Consider the following 21,559-nt stretch of genomic DNA (forward strand, 5'->3'; position numbering starts at 1 on the left):
ATGTTGAAAATACAAAAGGTGACATTCCAAATGATCTGACTCGTGTTATTTTCTCTTTCTTATGGTTTTTTTTCTCTTACTGTTGGAGAGTTGAACACTGAGATCTTCGTCAACGTCTACCACAGATGATTCACTCTCGGATCTATTTCTCTTTGCAGGGGTATTTGAAGCAGAGTTCACTTCATTCTCAATTACAGAATTTTAAAAATTAGTCAAAAAAAGATTATCAAAATCAGGTATCTTTATCAACTTTATCAAATGATCTATATATCTATATAAAGTGTGTGTTGTGATCACCATTAAATCATTGTCTCTAGGTGTGAGTTGTTCATGATTAAACTCTGGATACCGTGAAAGAAAAATAATAATATCAACGATAATTTATATTCTAAGTTAATTTATTTTAACATAAATCAGAAAATTCAATTTGTTTGAAAGTAATGTGAACATACGGTACATGTTTCTTCAATCAGAGAGGAAAGATATTTTTTGATGATATCCTTATCATCTGTAAATTTAGGAACAGTGTAAATGTCACGACTCGAGGTTGCCCCCTAGTCGTAAAATGGTTCTTCGAACCACAAGTGATCCAAAGCTAACCCATGTACTGACATACTACTTGAGCAACTAGTTTATAATGTAAGTAAAAGCTAAATTTATTGAGTGGAAGCATAGTCATGAGAAAATCTAAATAAATAAGATACTGTAATAGTTTACATCATGATAAATCTAAAGAAAGAACTTGAATTACATGAATGGCTCTAACTGATTATCTATGAAGCCTCTACTATACTAACTATAGATAGTTGGGACATGCCTCCAACTACCACTAATCAATACATTTGGATAATCAAAATACAACACATGAACTGTAATGGACTGGAGTCCCTGAAATAAAACAACTTATCACCTGCTGGTTGAATACTGAGAACTTTCTGACCCTAGTATGTGTACTATATTTTGTACCTATAATATGAAGAAATGTTTCCACAAATGCATACATATGGTCAGTACTTTTGTAAAACCCTGTATCTGGAGGTTTTTGTACAATATATGACTTTCTTCTTGAGTCGTACCCTATCATACGAGTGGTATGTTGTACTCGTATTCAAAACAGTGTGGTAGGATAAAATTTCTATTATAGATATGACTTAACCCCGTTGAACTCATCAAGGAGGGTACGATTCAATTGATGTTAGGTCGTAATTTCTTTAGTGAGGTCTTTCTAAGCTTCTATCCATGGTAGAGTATAGGGTCAAGGGTCGTTCGAAGAGGATATGAGTTATATGAGGGACTCGTATATTGACCAGTGTGTGTACCCCTTTGAGTTTGTTCTTCTTATGAGTGGAGTAGCTAGGTCGTACCCTATCATATGAGTCGTATGGAAGACTTATAAAGATTGGTGAACTTTTTCTATAATGTTTAGCAAAGAGCTTATTTTGTCTTTTCCTCCCTTATAACTTCCCATCCATGACCTATAACCCTCAAATAGGCATTATTTACCCACTCATTGTAATAAATAACAATGCTTACTGATGTGTGAGCAAATGCTAACACATTTGAGGCTTTTAACTGAGAATATTTGTAAAGTCTTAAGCAACTTTTGTCATTTTTGATTGTTTTTTCTTTGATATTACAGTAAAAGTCAAGATACAAGAGAACTAGTAATAATGGAAGTAAAAGAGTTGATTTCTGAGCAAGTAGAGAGGGAAGTATAGCTGATGACTTGTCTGATAAGTCGTCAGCCTTGTGATAAGCTATCAGAGTTGCCGTTAGCCTTAGACAGAGGATCAATTTCTGATTACATCTTTTGTATGTTTAATCACTTTGAATTATGAATTCAGTTATTGTTATCACTTTCTTTTTCATGTGGAACTAAAATCCATAACTAGGGTTTTGGGATCTATGAATATTCCTTCATGAATTTAATAGTTGGTTAGGGTTTGAGTGATTGTGGGAACATCTTGATAATTCCTTTGTAATGATTGTTTTTTGTTGGTTGCAAGTAATAGATCTAGCCTTATGTTTGTTTGTTTAAACTGAAATAAACTAAAGGTAGCAAATTATCAACGAGGATTTGGGAAGGTTAAGATCTCATCTAATGATTACTGCTGTAACAAGATTGATCGACTCGAGATAAAATCAAAATGAATAGAATATTTTCCTAAGTTCGAGTGAATTAGGGAGTTCAACATCTAGGTAAGTTGAGAAACACTTAGATGGATTGTCGAAATTGATAATTTGGTGTTTCCCACAAGTCATGAGAATCCAGTACTACAACTATCATTCAATGAGGGGTTAATAATCATAGTGATCACAACTCTAGTTTCTCTATAGTTTCTCTATATAATTTATTTAAAATATTGCAGTTTAAGCTTTGAGTTCTAAGGCGGATTGAAGTGTTAATAACTTTTGTTCAATCATTAAAAATCCCTATTTTATCTTTTTGTATCATTTGTTTGAATTTAACTTGTAGCTATAGTTTCAAATTAGTTTAAATGTCACTCACATTATTCCTTGTGGATTCGACCCCGACTCCAAAGTTGGGTAAATATATTGACGACGACCGCCTTACACTAAATTAACGTGTAAGTTGAATGTTATTACTTATATCCTCTCATCTCAGGTAATCATCAAGACTAGGATTTCTTTCTCAAGTGCATCCTTCAAGTCAAAAGATTCAAGTTTCCTTCATAAGCCAAGAACTTTAAGGTATGTGGAGTTTATGAACAAGGTTATTCTTTCATCCTCATGCCCAAAATACATGGTTTTTATGAATGAGTTTCTTTATTTTGAATAAGGATTCATACCCAAATAGCCATATTCTTGAATTATGATATTTCCTTGAGATTAAAGTCTTTAAGATCATCAAGGTTTACTTAGATACATGTTTCAATTTATAAGATTCATATTATGATTTGAATTTCCTTATTTTGACTAGAATTGTTAAAGTATTTTAATATGATTATTAAGTATGAAGTTTTATTATGAATTACTATGAATTTAATCATGTATTATAAGTCTTAAGTAAAACTATTGTGTTTACAAGAAGATTATTCTCTTAAGTTCTATTGATAAGTTTATACTATGATTTAAAGCAAAGATTGATCTTTTGATAGTAAGATAAGATATGGAACCCACATTTGTTCATCTTGATTATGATTTAAAGTAAGGAGAAGCATAACTGGTTTTCACTCTACAAACCCTTATGCTAATTTAAGGTGGATTTCCGAAAGCATGAGCATATAAGTATTCTGGGAGTAGTATTTAACACTAAGAAGGAAATGCGGATGAGCATATCTGTAATTTCTAGAAACTACGAGACACCGTAGGTTAAGCTTTTTCCTAATATGGATGAAGTAAAGTGATCACTTAATGTTAAGGTTCTATTTTGATGGCAAGGGTAGAGAAACTCACCCTAACATAGGTAAGACATTGGACTCTATGATAACTCATATGGTTTATGTCGGTTAGAAGAATCTCCCATAACCAAGACTAAAAGCAAAGATTTTAAGAAACTAAGCATTATGGCTCACTAAGTTTTTCATATGCTTCATTATGTAAGATTTATTATCTTGCCGTCCTGAGTTTTAATTAACTCCAAAGTGAGTCATTTACGTTTATCTTGCATCATTTGAAATTTTGTAAACTTATTCAGTTATTGTTTTATTTATCTATTCACTCCCACATGCATAGTACATTCCAAAAGTACTGATCCACATATACGTTTGTGTGATACATTATTTCATAATGTAGGTTCTAGTGCCCGTTTCCAGCCTCATGAGTGATTTTAGCATCATTATCTACATCCCATCATTTGGTGAGTCCTCATAGTTCGAGGACCTAGTATTTTAGATTTGTGTTTCCTTGGTTGAAGTAATTTATACCTTGATTTCAGTTTTATGTTTGGGTCAGCTAGGGTATGTCCCAGTGGCTCTCGTTATTAGTACAGTCTTGTCTGACAGTGAATGTTTATGTTTAAGTTCAAGAAGTTTATGCATTGATCTCCAGATTAAAGATTCACCTTAAGTTATGATATTGTTTATCTTTAGTTCTCTTCATATGATAGCCACCATTATTATGTGAGTTCTGAACTAAAAAGATATCACGGGTTAGCTTAGGGCTATACGTAAACTTGAGCACTATGAGACGTCTAGGGGGTGTTATCGGGGCATTACAAACTTGGTATCAGAGCCTAAAATCTTAAAGAGTCCTAGGGAGTTAGACAAGCCATCTCATATAGAGTCTTGATTATGACCAGACAAGCCTTGATAACATAGAGTCAGACAAGTCTTGATTAGACAAGTACGCCATATTTATAAGCAAGAGGCTATGGAACGAGTTAGGAATCATCAATTTTTTCATGATCCGTCATGCTTGTAGTTGTTTATATCTGCCTTAACTCATACTTTTATGTGACAAAATATACCTTCTCATCGAGCCAACAAACACAAAAACGATGATCAACCACCCCTACAAGCTGACCCTTTGAATGAGAATATGTCACATGCTGAGTTTAGGGCTGCTTTTAAAGTATTGGCATTTGTTGTGATCACCAATATTTAGGGGAACCAGTAGGTAGAGGTTCTACTTCAAGAGATTGGAAATTTAGTTGCAACCCTGATTGGGAATTTATAAGGATGAATCTGCTTGAGTTTTATAGGTCAAAAGTGGATGAAGACCAACAACTCTTTATTGATGAGGTAAGAAAGATAACTCAGGTTATGCATGTTACTGAAGAGGAAAGTGTAGAGTTGGTATATAATACCTCATATATTCTCTAGTCTCTGGATGATATACTACTCAGCCCATGAGTCGTAAGGCAGCATACGAGTCGTAAATTGGACTCATACCCAAATCAGTGTAGCATGGTGAACATTCTGTAACAAGTATGACTTGACCCCTATGAGTCATCAAGAGGGGTACTAGTCGTACAAATACAGTCATAAGGACATTAGTGTTGAACCCTTGAGGTTCTATCCAGGATACAAGGGGGGGTAACTAGTCGTATAAAAAGGTACGACTCGTATGGAGAAAAGTCGTATCAATAATAGTGTTGGTTCCCCATGTTATCCGTTTATCCTAACAATAACTTTATCAATTGCATAGGAATCTTAATATTTGTGAGTATGACTCATATCCAGACTAGTATATGTTTTTTGGAATCTGCCAAGCTTACGAGTCAGCAGTCTAGTCGTACCCTAACATATAAGTCGTAAGGTCGACTTGTACCAACTGGGAACACAATTTTCTACATTTTTTTTCCAGGGGATTTTATGTCTTTCTCCACTCCCTTAAAAGCCAAACCCATTTTGTTTTGGATTCACAAGAGGTGGTATAAAAGGGACCAAATCCCCAATCCACAACATAAAATATCAATTCATTAGAAATAAACCAAAAGGGCAATTTTTTCCTCTCCCCCAAGCAATTAGGGTTTGCTCAAGAACAAGAACAACTTCAAGAAATTTCCCCAAGGCTTATACTTTAGGTATGTGGGGGTATTTATCAATAGGTCCCTTTCACCCATTGAGCCTAAAAACCCTAATTTTGATTAAAAGCATGATTGTATTTCTACTTTAAGAAATCCTCCATGAAACTGAAGAAATAATCCATAAACTTCCTATTAGTTCAAATACAAGCCATGTCTACATGTGTTTCCATATGATTAAATTTATCTCATGTTTTAAAATTTCAATCCCTATGTCATGATCAATTGATTTCATGTTAAACTCTTAAGATATGACTTAAATCACGTAAAGATGTTATTTTCTCATGATTAACGCATTCCCATGTTCAAGTTTATGCTTCTCACTTATTTAGTGGAATATTTATTTTTTAGGTCTTTGAACCATGATTCCATACTACAATTTAAGTCTTTTTTATTGTATTTTATCGTCATTCAGTGCTAGACGGTTATGAACACCCGATACCTATGTGTTTTACATGATTTCAGATTTTCAAGTAATGATTTAGTTAAACCATGAATATTATTATTTACTCAGTTGATATAATCATGATAAGTACTTTCATAAATAATGTTCAGTTAAACTTAGTTCAGTTCAGTGCCAATTTCAGTTTAGTTGGGAGTAGAATTTAGCACCGAGCTAAACCAGGGATAGGGGCTCACATGCCAGTAGAGGGTGTGACCTTTATTAGCAGTCCTTAAGTTTTAGAACTACGTAGTCAGCATAGGCTTGAGATGTCTTCCTGACAGTTGAGGGTTGACACATATCTCATAAGAGCACCTTCCAGTAGAGGATGACTCCTTAGTCTTTTAGGACACCAGTTTAGAGGATCCACACGGCCAGTGTTAGTACTCGTGGCACGGTACTGACACCCTTCCAACTGAGGTTAAATATTAGACCCCGATTAGCTCATATTGGGGCATGTTGGTTACATGATACATCCCACAGTCTCAGTACAGTATTCAGTGTATTTTTAGTTCAAGTTTGCTTGACCAAGTGTACAGATCCTTAGTAATTCAGTTATACAGATTTTAGTCTTTTAGCTTATAGATGATTTCAGAAATATGTTTATACTTGGTCATGCATTCTCAGATATCATAATTTTCATGCATTTATGCTCAATTATTTTATGTTTTTCAGTTAGTCCTTATCTCATATACACAGTACCCCATACATTTCAGCCAATCCTCATGTCATATACCAGTACATTCAAAGTACTGATTGCATACTCTTCTTTGTGCTATGATGTCTTATATCATAGGTTCGGATGCTTAGTTTCCTGACTGTACGTAAAAAGCCTAGCATTATCTCTTATCTAGTTATTTCAGTATTTTCTTATGTTTTGTCATTCAGAGTTAGTTGGGTACCTGTCCCATCAACTCCTCGATCAGTTTTGAGGCTTTCAGATATTCAGATAATTAGTTAAACAGTCAGTTAAATCTTTCAGTATTATCAGTTGTTCATTCAGATAGTTTAATTTCTAATGTTTTTATCAAACATATTCTTATTTCATATTTCAGTATCCAATTTTACATTTTCTTTCCAGTTTATCTTCCACATACGGATTGTATTACTATTTTATTCAGTGCTCACAATAATTTCCAGCTCATACGTTGGCTTGTGGTCACTTATGGTAGTAAGCACCATTATCGTGACTAGGCAATAGTCTCAGGTCATGAAAAAACTCGGTATCATAGCCAAGTTTAAAGTGTCCTAGGGAGTCTAAAAGCTGCGCCGAGTAAATTCTTGTGCATGGGTGTAAAGCACACCACACTTATGGATGGGAGGCTACGAGACGTTTTAGGAAAAGTTTTTCTTTTTTTAGTATTCATATCGTGCGAAAGAGTATGTTTCTTATGCCGAGTTCAGGGCCACTTTCAGGACCTTGGCCTATTCAGTAGTTGTTTAGAACAACCAGCATGTTGTTTCCCCATCCAATCAAGTGGCAAATACAGCTGCAATTAGGATTCAAGATTTCATCCAAATGAATTTCTTATTATTTTCGGGATCCAATTCTGAGAAGGATCCGCAGGAGTTTTTTTGATATGGTTCAGAAAGTGATAGGTATTATAGGTGTCACTTTAAGCGAGAGTGAAGAGTTGGCTATATATCAGTTATAGGGTGTATCTCACACCTGGTATAAGTAGTGAAAGGAGGATATAGGTGTTGAGACAAGGCTGCAGGGTGGGAGGATTTTGCCATAGTTTTCTTAGACAGGTTATTTCCATTAGAGTTGAGGAAAGCTAAGGTACAGAAGTTCATTAATTTGAAAAAAGGTAGTATGAGTGTGAAGGATTACTCACTTAAGTTCACTCAGTTGGCGAGGTATACTCCTACTATGGCGGTAGACATTAGGTCTAGAATTTGTAAGTTTATTTCTGATGTATCTGATAGTATGGTCAAGGAGTGTCAGATGCCATGTTGATTAAGGAGAAGGACTTATCTAGACTTATGGTTTATTCTTAGAAGATTGAGGAGGAGAAGCGTAAGGAGAAAGATAGAAAGAATAAGAGGGCCAGAACTGGTAGTTTAAACTTTCCTCAGCCAAGGTCAGAGGTTGGTAACTATTTTTAGTCCCATCAAAAATATTCAGCCCCAACTCCATCTTCAGCTAGTGCGCCAATGCCTGTGTTCAAGCAAGATGGTCGGGATAGGGCACTAGGCTCTAAGTCCCAAGGTAGTGTGAATAATGTTTATACTAATCCTCTTTGCGGGAAATATGGCAGGCATTATGAGGGTGTGTATAGACCTGGCAGTGATGTATGCTTTCGATGTGTCAAGCCAGGCCATAGATTTAGAGATTACCCAAAGGTTGGTTAGTTCAACCATCCTCCTATTACAGCCGATCGCCCGACTTAGCAAGGTGCTGCTTCCAGTGCAACCAGTGGGCAGCATCAAAATAGGTTGTATGCCCTCTAGACCTGGCATAATCAGGAAAGTTCTGCTGATGTAGTTACGGGTATGTTATAAGTATTTCATCTTCATGTTTATGCTTTATTAGACCCTAGAGCTTCACTTTCTTTTGTGACTCCTTATATAGTTGTTAACTTTGGTGTTAGTCTTGATATATTAGCAGAGCCTTTCTCAATGCCTACCCTAGTGGGCAAATCTATTATAGCCAGACGGGAATACAGAAATTGACCGATCACAATATCTCAAAAAGTTTCCTCAGTTGATCTTGTAAAGTTAGAGATGACTGATTTTGATGTCATTCTCAACATAGATTGGCTCCACTTAGTTATGCCTTAGTTGACTACAGAAATAGATTCATTCAGTTTTAGTTTCCCAATGAACCAGTTATTGAATGGAGGGGTGGTACTTCAATGATTAGGGGTTAGATTATTTCTTATCTTAAAGTAAGAAAAATAATATCTAACGGGTTTGTGTACCATCTTATTCGAGTCAAAGACTCTAGTTCTTAGACTCCAAGTCTTGAGTCAGTTTCAGTAGTAAGGGAATTTCCAAATATGTTCCTTGAAGAACTTCCCAAAGTTCCTCTCGAAATGGAAATTGACTTTAGAATAGATCTCCTTCCAGATACCCAGCCTATCTCTATTCCACCCTATAGAATGGCTCCAGCTGAGCTTAAGGAGTTGAAGAAACAATTGAAAGATCTCTTAGATAAGGGATTCATAAGGTATAGTATTTCTCCTTGGGGAGCTCCAGTCTTATTCTTGTACAAGAAAGACGGTTCTCTCAAAATATGCATTGATTCCCGTCAGTTGAACAAAGTCACAATCAAGAATAAGTATCCACTCCCCAGGATTGATGACTTGTTCAACCAACTTCAGGGTGCCAGTAATTTCTCTAAGATAGACCTCAGATCCGGCTATCATCAAATTAGAGTCAGAGAATGTGACATTTTGAAGACAACTTTTATAACTCGGTATGGTCACTTTGAATTCCTAGATATGCCTTTTGGACTAATGAATTCTCCTGTAGCCTTCATGGACTTGATGAATAGGGTGTTCAAGCAGTACTTGTACACGTTTGTCATAGTCTTCATTAATGATATCATTGTCTATTCTCGTAGTAAGAATGATCATGCAGACCATTTGAGAATTGTGTTGCAGACATTTAGAGGTCATCAGTTGTTCACTAAATTTAGTAAGTGTGAATTTTGGCTAAGATTAGTAGCTTTCCTTAGCGATATTATTTTCAGCTATGGCATTAGAGTTGACCCTCAGAAGACCAAAGCAGTAAAAAACTGGCCTAAACCCATCTCTCCATCAGATATTAGGAGTTTTTACGGTTTAGTTGGCTATTACAGATGGTTTCTTGATGGGTTTTCTTCTATTGCATCATCCATGTCTTGATTGACTCAGAAAAATTTCAAATTTCAGTAGTCAAATTCATGCAAAAAGAGTTTTTAGGAGTTAAAGGCTCGACTCACCTCAACTCCAATCTTGACATTGCCAAATAGTTCAGATAGGTTTGTAGTTTGTTATGATGCTTCCAGAGTTGGTCTTTGTTGTGTTTTAATTCAGAGTGGTAAGGTTATAGCCTATGCCTCTAGACAGCTTAAACACCATGAGAAGAATTATCCAACCCGTGATCTTGAGTTGGCAGCTATTGTTTCTTCCTTGAAAATTTGGAGACACTATATTTATAGGGTTCATGTTGATGTGTTCACTAATCACAAGAGTTTACAGTATGTGTTGTCATAGAAAGATCTGAATTTTTATCATAGAAGGTAGTTTGAGGTGTTAAAAGATTATGATATGAGTGTGTTGTATCACCCGGGCAAGGACAATATAGTGGCAGATGCCCTTAGCAGATTGTCTATGGGTAGTGTTGCCCATATCAAAAGTGATAAGAAGGAGTAAGTCCATGAGGTTCATCAGTTTGGTAGATTAGGTGTTCGATTGGTTGATTTAATAGATGGTAGTATATGGGTTTAAAATGGTTTGAAATCTTCATTGGTTACCGAAGTGAAAGAAAAGCAAGATAGGGTTCCCAATTTTGTTAAGTTAAAGGAGGCAGTTAGAGACTAGAAGGTGGAGGTTTTCTCCCAATGGGGGAGATGGTGTGCTTCGTTGTTAGGGAAGGTTATTTTTTCGTGTGTTGATGGATTGAGACAATGAATAGTTGCAAAAATGCATAGTACATGGTATTCTATTCACCTAGGAGACACTAAGATGTACCGTGATCTACGGGGAATCTATTGGTGGAATGGAATGAAGAGGGATATTACAGAGTTCATGGCTAAGTGTTCAAATTATCAGCAGGTCAAAGTTGAGCACCAATGTCCTAGTGGTACATTTTAGGAGTTTAGGATCCCCACGTACAAGTGGGAAGTGGTGAACATGGATTTTGTGATAGGATTACCTCGTATGCATCGTCAACATTATTCGATATGGGTCATTATGGATAGGATGACCAAATCAACCCATTTTTTGTTAGTTCATACTTCGTATTCAGTTGAGGATTATGCCAGGCTTTATCTTAAGGAGTTGGTTAAGTTTCATGGGATTCCATTGTCTATCATTTTAGATAGAGGAACCTAGTTTACCTCTCACTTTTGAAAGGTTTTTCAAAAGGGTCTTGGTACCCAAGTTTATTTCAGTATAGCTTTTCACTTTCAGATAGATAGTCAGGCAGAGAGGACCATTCAGACCCTAGAAGATATGTTGAGGACATGTGTTATTGACTTTAGAGGTATATGGTATGACCACTTACCTTTGATTGAGTTTTTCTATAATAATAGTTATCACTCCAGTATTCAGATGGCTCTATTTGAGGTTCTCTATGAAAGGAGATATAGATCTCCTATTGGTTGATTTGAAGAAGGTAAAGCTACTTTGATAGGGCCAGATTCAGTGTTTGAGGTGATGGAAAAAGTTCAGTTGATTTGGGAGAGGCTGAAAATATCCCAAACCTATCAGAAATCTTATGCAGATGTGAGGAAAAGAGATCTTGAGTTTGAGGTTGGTGATTTGGTGTATTTGAAGATTTCACCCATGAAGAGAGTAAAGAGATTTGGTAAAAAGGGGAAACTCAGTCCTTGCTATTTTAGCCCTTACAGAATCTTGAATCATTTTGGAAAGGTAGCCTATGATCTTGAGTTACTTGCAAATTTAGAATAAGTGCATCCAGTGTTCCATGTCTCTTTATTAAAGAAATGTATTGGTAATTCAGCGATTGTTGTTTTTCTAGAAAGTATGAACGTGTAGGATAGCCTTTCCTTCAAAGAAGTCCAAGTTAAGACTCTTGATCATCAAATTCGTTGACTAAGGAACAAAGAAGTTCCCTTAGTTGTAGTTCTATGGTGAAATCAGTCTATTGAGGGAGCTACTTGGGAAGCAGAAGTAGATATATGAGCCAAGTATCCTCATTTTTTCTCCACAAATTCAGACTCAGCTTGAGGTAACGATATTTCTTAGGATGACTCGTTTCTTTTCTCTATTTTAGTTAAATAACCATTCTTATGTCATTTCATGCATTCAAGAAATCATTTTAGTTCATGTATTATGCATTAGACTTAGTTATTTAATCATGTTCCAATTCATGCGTGCTCAATACATAATCTCAGCTAAAGTAGTATTCTCAGTCTAACCAGTCTCATTCGAGGATGAATGTTCCCAAGGGGGAGATATTGTAATATCTTGTATCTTCTCTAGTCTCTAGACTACATATGACTCAACCACTAGTTTTAATCCACCATACAAGTTGTAATTTGGACTCGTACCCAAACAAGTGTAGCATGGAGAATGTTTTATAACAATTACGACTTGACCTTATGAGTCATCAAGCGGGGTACGAATCATATAAATACAGTCATAAGGACATTAGTGTTGACCCCTTGAGGTTTTGTCTAGGATATAAGGGAGCATTTAGTCATATACAAAGGTACGACTCATATAGAGAGAAGTCATATCAATAACAGTGTTGGTTCCCCAAGTTGTCCGTTCATCCTATGAGTGACTTTACCAGATCATATAGGCATCTTATGAGTTATAAGTATGACTCGTATCCGGACCAGTACATGTTCTTTGGAATCTTCCAAGCTTACGAGTCAGTAGTCCAATCATACCCTAACATACGAGTCATAAGTTTGACTCATGCCGATTGGGAGCACAATTTTCTACATATTTTTCTAGGGGCTTTTATGTCATTCCCCACTCTCTTAAAATCCAAACCCAAGTCATGTTCAGTTAAACTTAGTTTAGTTAAGTACCAATGTTAGTTCAGTTGGGAGTAGGATTTGGCACCGAGCAAAATTTGCCAGTAGAGGGTGTAACCTTTAGTAGCAGTTCTTGAGTTCCAAAATTATGTAGCCAGCGTAGGTTTTAGATATCTTCCTGGTAGTTAAGGGTTGACACATATATCATGAGAGCACCTGCCAGTTGAAGGTGACTCCTTATTCCTCTAAGACACCAGTTTAGTGGATTCACCCAGCCAGTGTTAATATCCATGGCATAGTACTGACACCCTTCCAACTGGGGTTTTAGGTCGGACACCGATTAGCTCCTATTGGGGCATGTCGGTTACATGATACCTCTCATAGTCTCAGTATAGTATTCAGTGTATTTTTAGTTTAGGTTTGCTTGACGAAGTGTACAAATCCTCAGTTATTCTGTTATACAAATTTCAATCTTTTGGTTTATAGATGATTACAGAAATATATTTACACTTGGTATTGCATTCTCAGATATCACAGTTTTCATGCATCTATGCTCAGTATTTCATGCTGTTTAGTTAGTCATTATCTCATATGCACAGTACCCCATGCATTTCAGCCAGTCTTCATCTCATATTCTAGTATATTCAAAGTACTGATCGCATACTCTTCTTTATGCTATGATATCTTATATCATAGGTTTGAATGCTCAGTTTCCCAACCGTACTTAGACATCCCAACATTACAGTGGCAGAAGTAGTGGTGAATCCTTATCCCTCAAGGACATATTATCTCTCATTTAGTTATTTTAGTATTTCATTATTTTCTATCAGTTGGATTTAGTTAGGAGCCTATCCCATCAACTCCTCAGTCAGTTTAGAGGCTTTTAGACGCTCAGACAAGCAGTTAAATAGTCAATCAGTTCTTTCAGTATTATCAATTATTCAGTCAGATAGTTTAATTTCCAGTGTTTTTATCAGATATCTTCTTATTTTGTACTTTACTATCCTGTTTTACAATTTTTTTCTAGTTTATCTTCCGTATATGGATGGTATTACTATTTAATTCAGTGCTCACAGTAGGTACTAGCTCATGGGTTAGCTCATGGTCACTTGTGGCTATAAGCACTATTGTTGTGACTAGGGGGTAATATCAAGTTGTGACATGGAATTTTATAAGTTGAAGGATGTTGCTTATAATTGGGTCACAATATGAAAGGATTGTAAAGGAGAGAATGCAGCTCTAATAAGTTGGCAAGTGTTCCAGAATACTTTTTTGGATAGGTTCTTTCCACGTGAGATGAGGGAGGCTAAAGTGGAGGAATTCATAAACCTATGGCACGGCTCTAAGATAGTGAAGGAGTACCGTCTTAAGTTCACTCATTTGTCTAAGTATGCTCCTAAGTTTTTAGCTGATTTTAGAGCTTATATGAGCAAGTTTATCACTGGAATATCTAATTTGATGGTCAAAAAGTATAGGACTTCCATGCTGATTAGTGATATAGATACTGCTAGGTTGATGACCCATGCTTAACAAATTGAGGCAGAAAGGTTAAAGGAAGAAGAGAAGAGGAATAAGAGAGTTAGGACTGGACAGTGGAAATTTAGTCAGCCACAGTCAGGAGGGGGAAACAGTTTGCAGTTTTAGGGTCATTCATCAGTGCCTGCGCCATTTTCAACTAGTGGACCCCGCACTCAAAACTAGGTAGGAGTTATAGGGCAGGACTTCAAATTCCAAATCTCCAAACTGTGTAGTTGGGAGGCCTAATTTCCCAACATATGGAGTGTTGCATAACCCATCTTAGTCAATGTTTGATGGGAAAAAGGGTTTTTTATGGTTGTGGTAAAATGGACTACAGGATCAAGGAGTGCTTGTATGATAAGCAAGGAAGCAGAGATATTCATCCCCGAACTCAGGCTACAAGTGCAGCACCTCATCCAGGATGCCTAGTTCCTCTCCCAAGTGCATCTTCCAGTACCGGTAACGTTCAGTGCCTGAATTGGTTTGTGCATTACCATCCTATTAGGAGAAGGATATTTCACCAGATATTATCACTGGTATGCTTTGTGCCTTCCATTTTGAGGTTTATATGTTATTAGAACTGAGATTGAATTTATCTTATGTAACTTCTTTGGTTGCTGTAAATTTTGGGGTAGTTCCTGAAAATCTCTCTAAGACCATCTTAGTTTCCACCCAAGTGGGTGACTCAGTTGTTACCAGACGAGTCTATAGGGAGTGTCTTATTGCTGTCCACCATAAGATCACACTAGCAGACTTATTCTTTTGGAAATCTATCATTTTCAAAAAAAATTCATTGTCTTTAGTACGATCTGGCTTCACACCTCTCTCCTATCAGAACACCAACCCAATCATCGAAAGATGAAGTGGGTTTGGAGTGTATTAATGTACGTGTGTTAATGTGTGTGTTGTGTAGTGGAGGTAATGGAGAAGTTTAGGGGAGTGTTTTAAGGGGAAAAGGGAGACATGAGGAGGAAGGGTTGGTGAGGAAAGTAGGAATTGGGTAGTTTTAGGTCTCTTTTTTAATTATTATTATTATTATTATTATTATTATTTAATAAATAAATAGTAAAATAAAAGCTTATTTAAAACGTGCCTCTATTTTGTAGTTTTCAAACTTTTAAATAAACTTGGTAAAATAGGATAAAATCAAAATATCTAATTTAGACCTAAAAATAAAATATGTGTGTTAAACATTATTATGGCTTAAAAGATTCGATTTGGTAAAAAATTAGGTGTTTACAGAATGTCCCTCTTTGCTTGAAAATATGGTGAGTTTTAAAGCAAAGAAGTAAACACGACTAATTTTTGGCCCAACCATTTATTCAAAAATAATATGTAAATAAGTAGGAAAGAAGTGTGACCGATTCCTGGCTTTGGGCATCCTACATATCTCAGGTTATAAAAGAATCAGGTCATGTGAAGTTCAAATAGGTGTAGGAATGAAAGGATGAGTTAGAGAGTCGAGTGAGGTCCCGTCGAGGTTCCGGTCCATGGCTCCTTTTATTACATCAGAGAAAAGGAAAAAATGAAACTACAAAGGAAAAATACAAGATCCTATCCATTCTATCTGTCTTGATTCTCTTGCTTCAGATATTCAGTTATCGCTTCACCTTCTTCTGGTGGGTACCTTAATCTCAAAATTTGATCTTGAAGTTAGGTTTGAGATTTGAACTTAAACTTGAATTGGGTGTTGACACTCCTCTAAAGGATAGTTCGTAGAATATTCCTGGATGCTTGCTCTTTTGATCAGAAGCTAAGAAGATGACTCTTGAGATGTTGGGCCACTACAGATGAAGCTGACTCTAACTATCTTCAAACTGATCATTCTTTTATATTCTGACTAGATATGGAATCCATTCTTGGCATCAAACCTGTGCTTTGTAGAAAAACCTACAAGCTATCAAACAAAATGAACAAATTTTTCTGCCCCAGTTTGCACTAGAAAAATTTTGTGAGTTATTAGAAAAACTATAAAATAATTTTAAAATAAATAAATAAACAAAAATAATAGAAATCTAATCTAGGTACACATTAAAATAAGATTCTTGTACTCAATAATGCGACCAAGGGATATTATACCTTGTGAATGCATGAAAAAGAATTAGGATATTTGCTTCTTAAAATGCGACTAGGGAATATCGTATCCTATGAAGACTTATTGAAGAAAACAAGAGATTTTAATTTCTAAAATTTTTACTAGGGGATGTTGTACCTTATGAAGACTTGATGGAGAAAAAAAGAAAAGTTTGTTTCCTAAGATGTCAACTAGGGAATATCATACCATATGAAGACTAAGAAGAAAATTAGGAAATTGTATTTTCTAAAATATCAACTAGGAATGTCGTACCCTATGAAGACTTAAAGTAGAAAAATAGGAAATTTTATTTCCTAAGATGTCAATAAGGGAATGTCGTACCCTATGAAGACATAAAAAAGAAAATAGAAAATTTTGTTTCCTAAGATGTCAACTAGGGAATGTTGTACCCTACAAAGACTTAAAGTAGAAAAATAGGAAATTTTGTTTCCTAAGATGTCAACTAGGGAATGTCGAATCCTATGAAGATATGAAGAAGAAAATAGGAAATTTTGTTTCCTAAGATGTCAAGTAAGGGATATCGGACCCTAAGAAGACATAAATAAGAAAATTAGGAAATTTGGTTTCTTAAATTGCAACTAGGGAATATCATACCCTATGAAGTCTTGAAGGAGAAAATAGGAAATTTTGTTTCCTAAGATATGAGCTAAAGAATGTTGTACCCTATGAAGACGAAGAAAAAAAAATAGGAAATGGTGTTTCCTAAGATGTTAACTAGGGAATGTCGTACCCGATGAAGACTTAAAGTGGAAAAATAGGAAATTTTGTTTCTTAAGAGGTCAACTAGGGAATGTCATAGTCATACCCTATGAAGACGAAGAAGAAATTAGGAAATGGTGTTTCCTAAGATGTCAACTAGGGAATGTCGTACCCTATGAAGACTTAAAGTAGAAAAATAAGAAATTTTGTGTCCTAAGATGTCAACTAGGGAATGTCGTACCCTATGAATAGTTAAAGTAGAAAAACTAAAAAAATTTGTTTCCTAAGCTGTCAACTAAGGAATGCCATATCCTATGAAGATGAATAAGAAAATTAGGAAATTGTGTTTCCTAAGATGCCAACTAATGAATGTTGTACCCTATGAAGACTTAAAGTAGAAAATAGGAAACATTTTTTCCTAAGATGTCAACAAGGGAATGTCATATGCTATGAAGACATAAAGAAGAAAATAAGAAATTTTGTTTTCTAAGATGTCAACCAGGGCATGTCGTACCCTACGTAGACGAACAAGAAAGTTAAGAAATTTTATTTCCTAAGATGTCAACTGGGGAATGCCATACCCTATGAAGACTTAAAGTAGAAAAATAGGAAAGTTTGTTTCCTAAGATGCCAATTAGGGAATGTCATACCCTGTGAAGAAATGAAGAAGAAAATAGAAAATTTTATTTCCTAAGATGTCAACTAGGGGTGTCGTACCCTATGAAGACATAAAGAAGAAAATTAAAAAATTTGGTTTCCTAAAATGGCAACTAGGGAATGTCGTACCCTCTAAAGAATAAGAAGAAAATTAGGAAATTGGGTTTCCTTAGATGTCAACTAGGGAATGTCGTACCCTATGAAGACTTAAAGTAAAAACATAGAAAATTTTGTTTCCTAAGATGTCAACTAGGGAATGTCGTATCCTATGACGACGAAGAAGAAAATTAGAAAATTGTGTTTCCTAAGATGTAAACTAGGAAATGTCATACCCTATGAAGATATTAAGAAGAAAATAGGAAATTTTGCTTCCTAAGAAGTTAACTAGGAAATTTCATACCCTATGAAGACGAAGAAGAAAATTAGAAAATTTTATTTTCTAAGATGTCAACTAGGGAATGTCATACCCTATGAAGACATAAAATAGAAAACTAGAAAAGTTTATTTTCTAAGATGTCAACAAGGGAATGTCGTACACTATGAAGACGAAAAAAGAAAATCAGAAAATTGTGCTTCCTAAGATGTCAACTAGAAAATATCGTCTCTTATGAAGACTCAAATTAGAAAAAATAGAAAATTTTGTTTCCTAAGATGTCAACTAGGAAATGTCGTACCCTATGAAGACGTAGAAGAAAATTAGGAAATCGTGCTTCCTAAGATGTCAACTAGAGAATGTTGTACCCTATGAAAACTCAAAGTAGAAAAATAGGAAATTTTGTTTCCTAAGATGTCAACTAGGGAATTTCATACCCTATGAAGATATGAAGAAGAAAATAGAAAACTTTATTTCCTAAGACGTCAACTAGGGAATGTCGTACCCTATGAAGACGAAGAAGAAAATTAAGAAATTTTATCTCCTAAGATGTCAACTAGGGAATGTCGTATCCTATAAACACTTAAAGTAGAAAAATAGGAAATTTTGTTTCCTAAGATGTCAACTAGGAAATGTCGTACCCTATGAAGAAATAAAGAAGAAATATAGGAAATTTTGTTTCCTCAGATGTCAACTTGGGAATGTCGTACCCCATGAAGACGAAGAAAAAATTAGAAAATTGTGTTTCCTAAGATGTCAATTAGGGAATGTCGTACCCTATGAAGATTTAAAGTAGAAAAATAAGAAATTTTGTTTTCTAAGATGTACCCTAGGGAATGTCGTACCCTATGAAGATATAAAGAAGAAAATAGGAAATTTTATTTCCAAAGATGTCATCTAGGGAAGGTAGTACCTTATGAAGATGAAGAAGATAATTAGGAAATTGTGTTTGCTAAGATGTCAACTAGAGAATGTCGTACCCTATGAAGACATAAAGAAGAAAATAGGAAATTTTGTTTCCTAAGAGTCAACTAGAAAATATCGTACCCTATGAAGACGAAGTAGAAAATAATGAAATTTTATTTTCTAATATGTCAACTAGGTAATGTCGTATCCTATGAAGACTTAAAGTAGAAAAAGGGGAAAAAAAATTTTCTAAGATGTCAACTTGGGAATGCCGTACCCTATGAAGACGAAGAAGAAAATTAGGAAATTGTGTTTCCCAAGATGTCAACTAGGAAATGTCGTACCCTATGAAGACATAAATTTAGAAAAAATAGTAAATTTTGTTTCTAAGATGTCAACAAGGGAATGTCGTACCCTATGAAGATGAAGAAGAAAATTAGGAAACTATGTTCCTAAGATGTCAACTAGGGAAAGTCGTAGCCTATGAAGACTTAAAAGTAAAAAGTATGAAATTTTGTTTCCTAAGGTGTAATCTAGGAAATGTTGTACCCTATGAAGACATAAAGAAGAAAATAGAAAAAAAAATTCTTAAGATGTCAACTAGGAAATGTCGTATCCTATGAAGACGAAGAAGAAAATTAGGAAATTTTGTTTCCTAAGATGTCAACTAGGGAATGTTGTACCTTATTAAAACTTAAATTAGAAAAATAGAAAATTTTGTTTCCTAAGATGTCAATTAGGGAATGACGTACCCTATGAAGACATAAAGAAGAAAATAGGAAATTTTGTTTCCTAAGATGTCAACTAGGGAATGTCGTACCCCATGAAGAAGAAAAGAGAATTGGGAAATTGTGTTTCCTAAGATTTCAATTAGGGAATGTCGTACCCTATGAAGACTTAAAGTAGAAAAATAGGAAATTTTGTTTCCTAAGATGTCAACTAGGGAATGTCATACCCTATGAAGACAAAAAGAAAAAAATAGAAAAAAAAATTCCTAAGATATCAACTAGGGAATGTCGTACCCAATGAAGACATAAAGAAGAAAATAAGAAATTTTGTTTCCTAAGATGTCAACTAGGGAATGTCGCACCCTATGAAGACGAAGAAAAAAATTAGAAAATTTTGTTTCCTAAGATGTCTACTGGGGAATGTCGTACCCTATGAAGACTTAAGGATGAAAATAAGAAATTTTATCTCCTAAAATGGCAACTAGGGAATGTCGTACCCTATGAAGACTTAAAAGGGAAAACAGAAAAATTTTCGTCTAAAGTGACAATCAGGGGATGCTTTACCCTGATCCGTCAAGTGATGATATATATATTTTTTTCTTTTTTTTTTAAAGTCACACCCCTTTTTTAACCAAAAAGAACTAATTTTAGGTTTCTAAAGGGTTCTTATTATTGAAGCAACAAAAATGATTGAAAATGTACTTCGAAAAAGGATTATTTACACTTTTTATTCAGAGTCACTACTTGACATAATCCGGTGTGTCAAGTCACCTTTAAAAGATCCTTTTCAAAATAATTTGCCTCTTTAAACTGGTTTGCGAACAGAGATTTCGACTAAGAAATTCTATTGACCAAGGGGAAGGTATTAGGCACCCCTCAATCCCATGGTTCGACCACGGTCGCTTGGTAAGGAGTATCGGCTAATTTGACACTATGAATGTACAAACCATACAAAATATGTAAAATAACCAAACAAACAAACAAAACAAACCAAGTCAAAAATATAGTGTACAGTCTAATTATACAGTCTCGAATAATTAAAAATGTAAACCTATTCTATTCTAAACTATCCCTAAACTACTCCTGCACTAAACTCGACCAGAAACCTCGGGCCTTGGTCACGAACGTCCTCCGGGTACATAATACTTCGAGGCATTCCCCGACAAATGAATAAAAATACCTCGAAGCATTCTCCGGCCAAATTAATACATCTGAATTAAATAAGATAACTAGAAAAACGTTCAAAACACACATTTAGACATTCAAAGTATTCAATCAACACATCACGCCTAAATTTTGCCTACCCGAACCTATATTACCTATTTATTTCAACATATCATAAATCTATCACATTCATCCTCATTCCAAATTAAACAACGATAAACCAAAGTTGATCTATATTCCCTCTTTTATCAATTTGCGATTCCTCCCCAGGTTCTTTTGTCAACCCAAAATTAACACATACTTTGATTATCAAATAAATTTCCAACTTGGAATCCAATATCAACAACATAGATATAACGATAATTAAAGCATGGTAATTATTCGAATTTCACATTAGTGATATCAAACATCCACCTAATCATCCAATCTCAAACATAGTCAATTTAGCAAATTACGATAACGAAGGGAGAATGGGTTAAAGAAATGAACCTTCCGATAATCAATTTCGATTGATAATAATATTAAAGAAGCCTCATATTTAAAATCCTCGATAGAAAACCTCAACAGCAACATAATCCAACTTGGTATCACAAAAATTAAAGCTCTAAACTGGTTCCGATAAATAGATTGAGACAAAACAGAATCTCAAGACTCAAAACAGTAGCAAAACTGATGAACCCAAAACCTCAAAATCTAACAAATACCTAAAGAACAATCCTAATCTACTCTCCGATGAGATGCAAAGGCAAAACTGATGGGAAAAATGTTGGACTTCCAGTGACTGTGTCGTTTTCCAACCAAATCTAACCGGAAGTTGAAGGAAAATGATGA

The sequence above is a fragment of the Capsicum annuum genome, chromosome 12 (genome assembly GCF_002878395.1).
Source record: "Capsicum annuum cultivar UCD-10X-F1 chromosome 12, UCD10Xv1.1, whole genome shotgun sequence".
Classification (NCBI taxonomy): domain Eukaryota; kingdom Viridiplantae; phylum Streptophyta; class Magnoliopsida; order Solanales; family Solanaceae; genus Capsicum; species Capsicum annuum.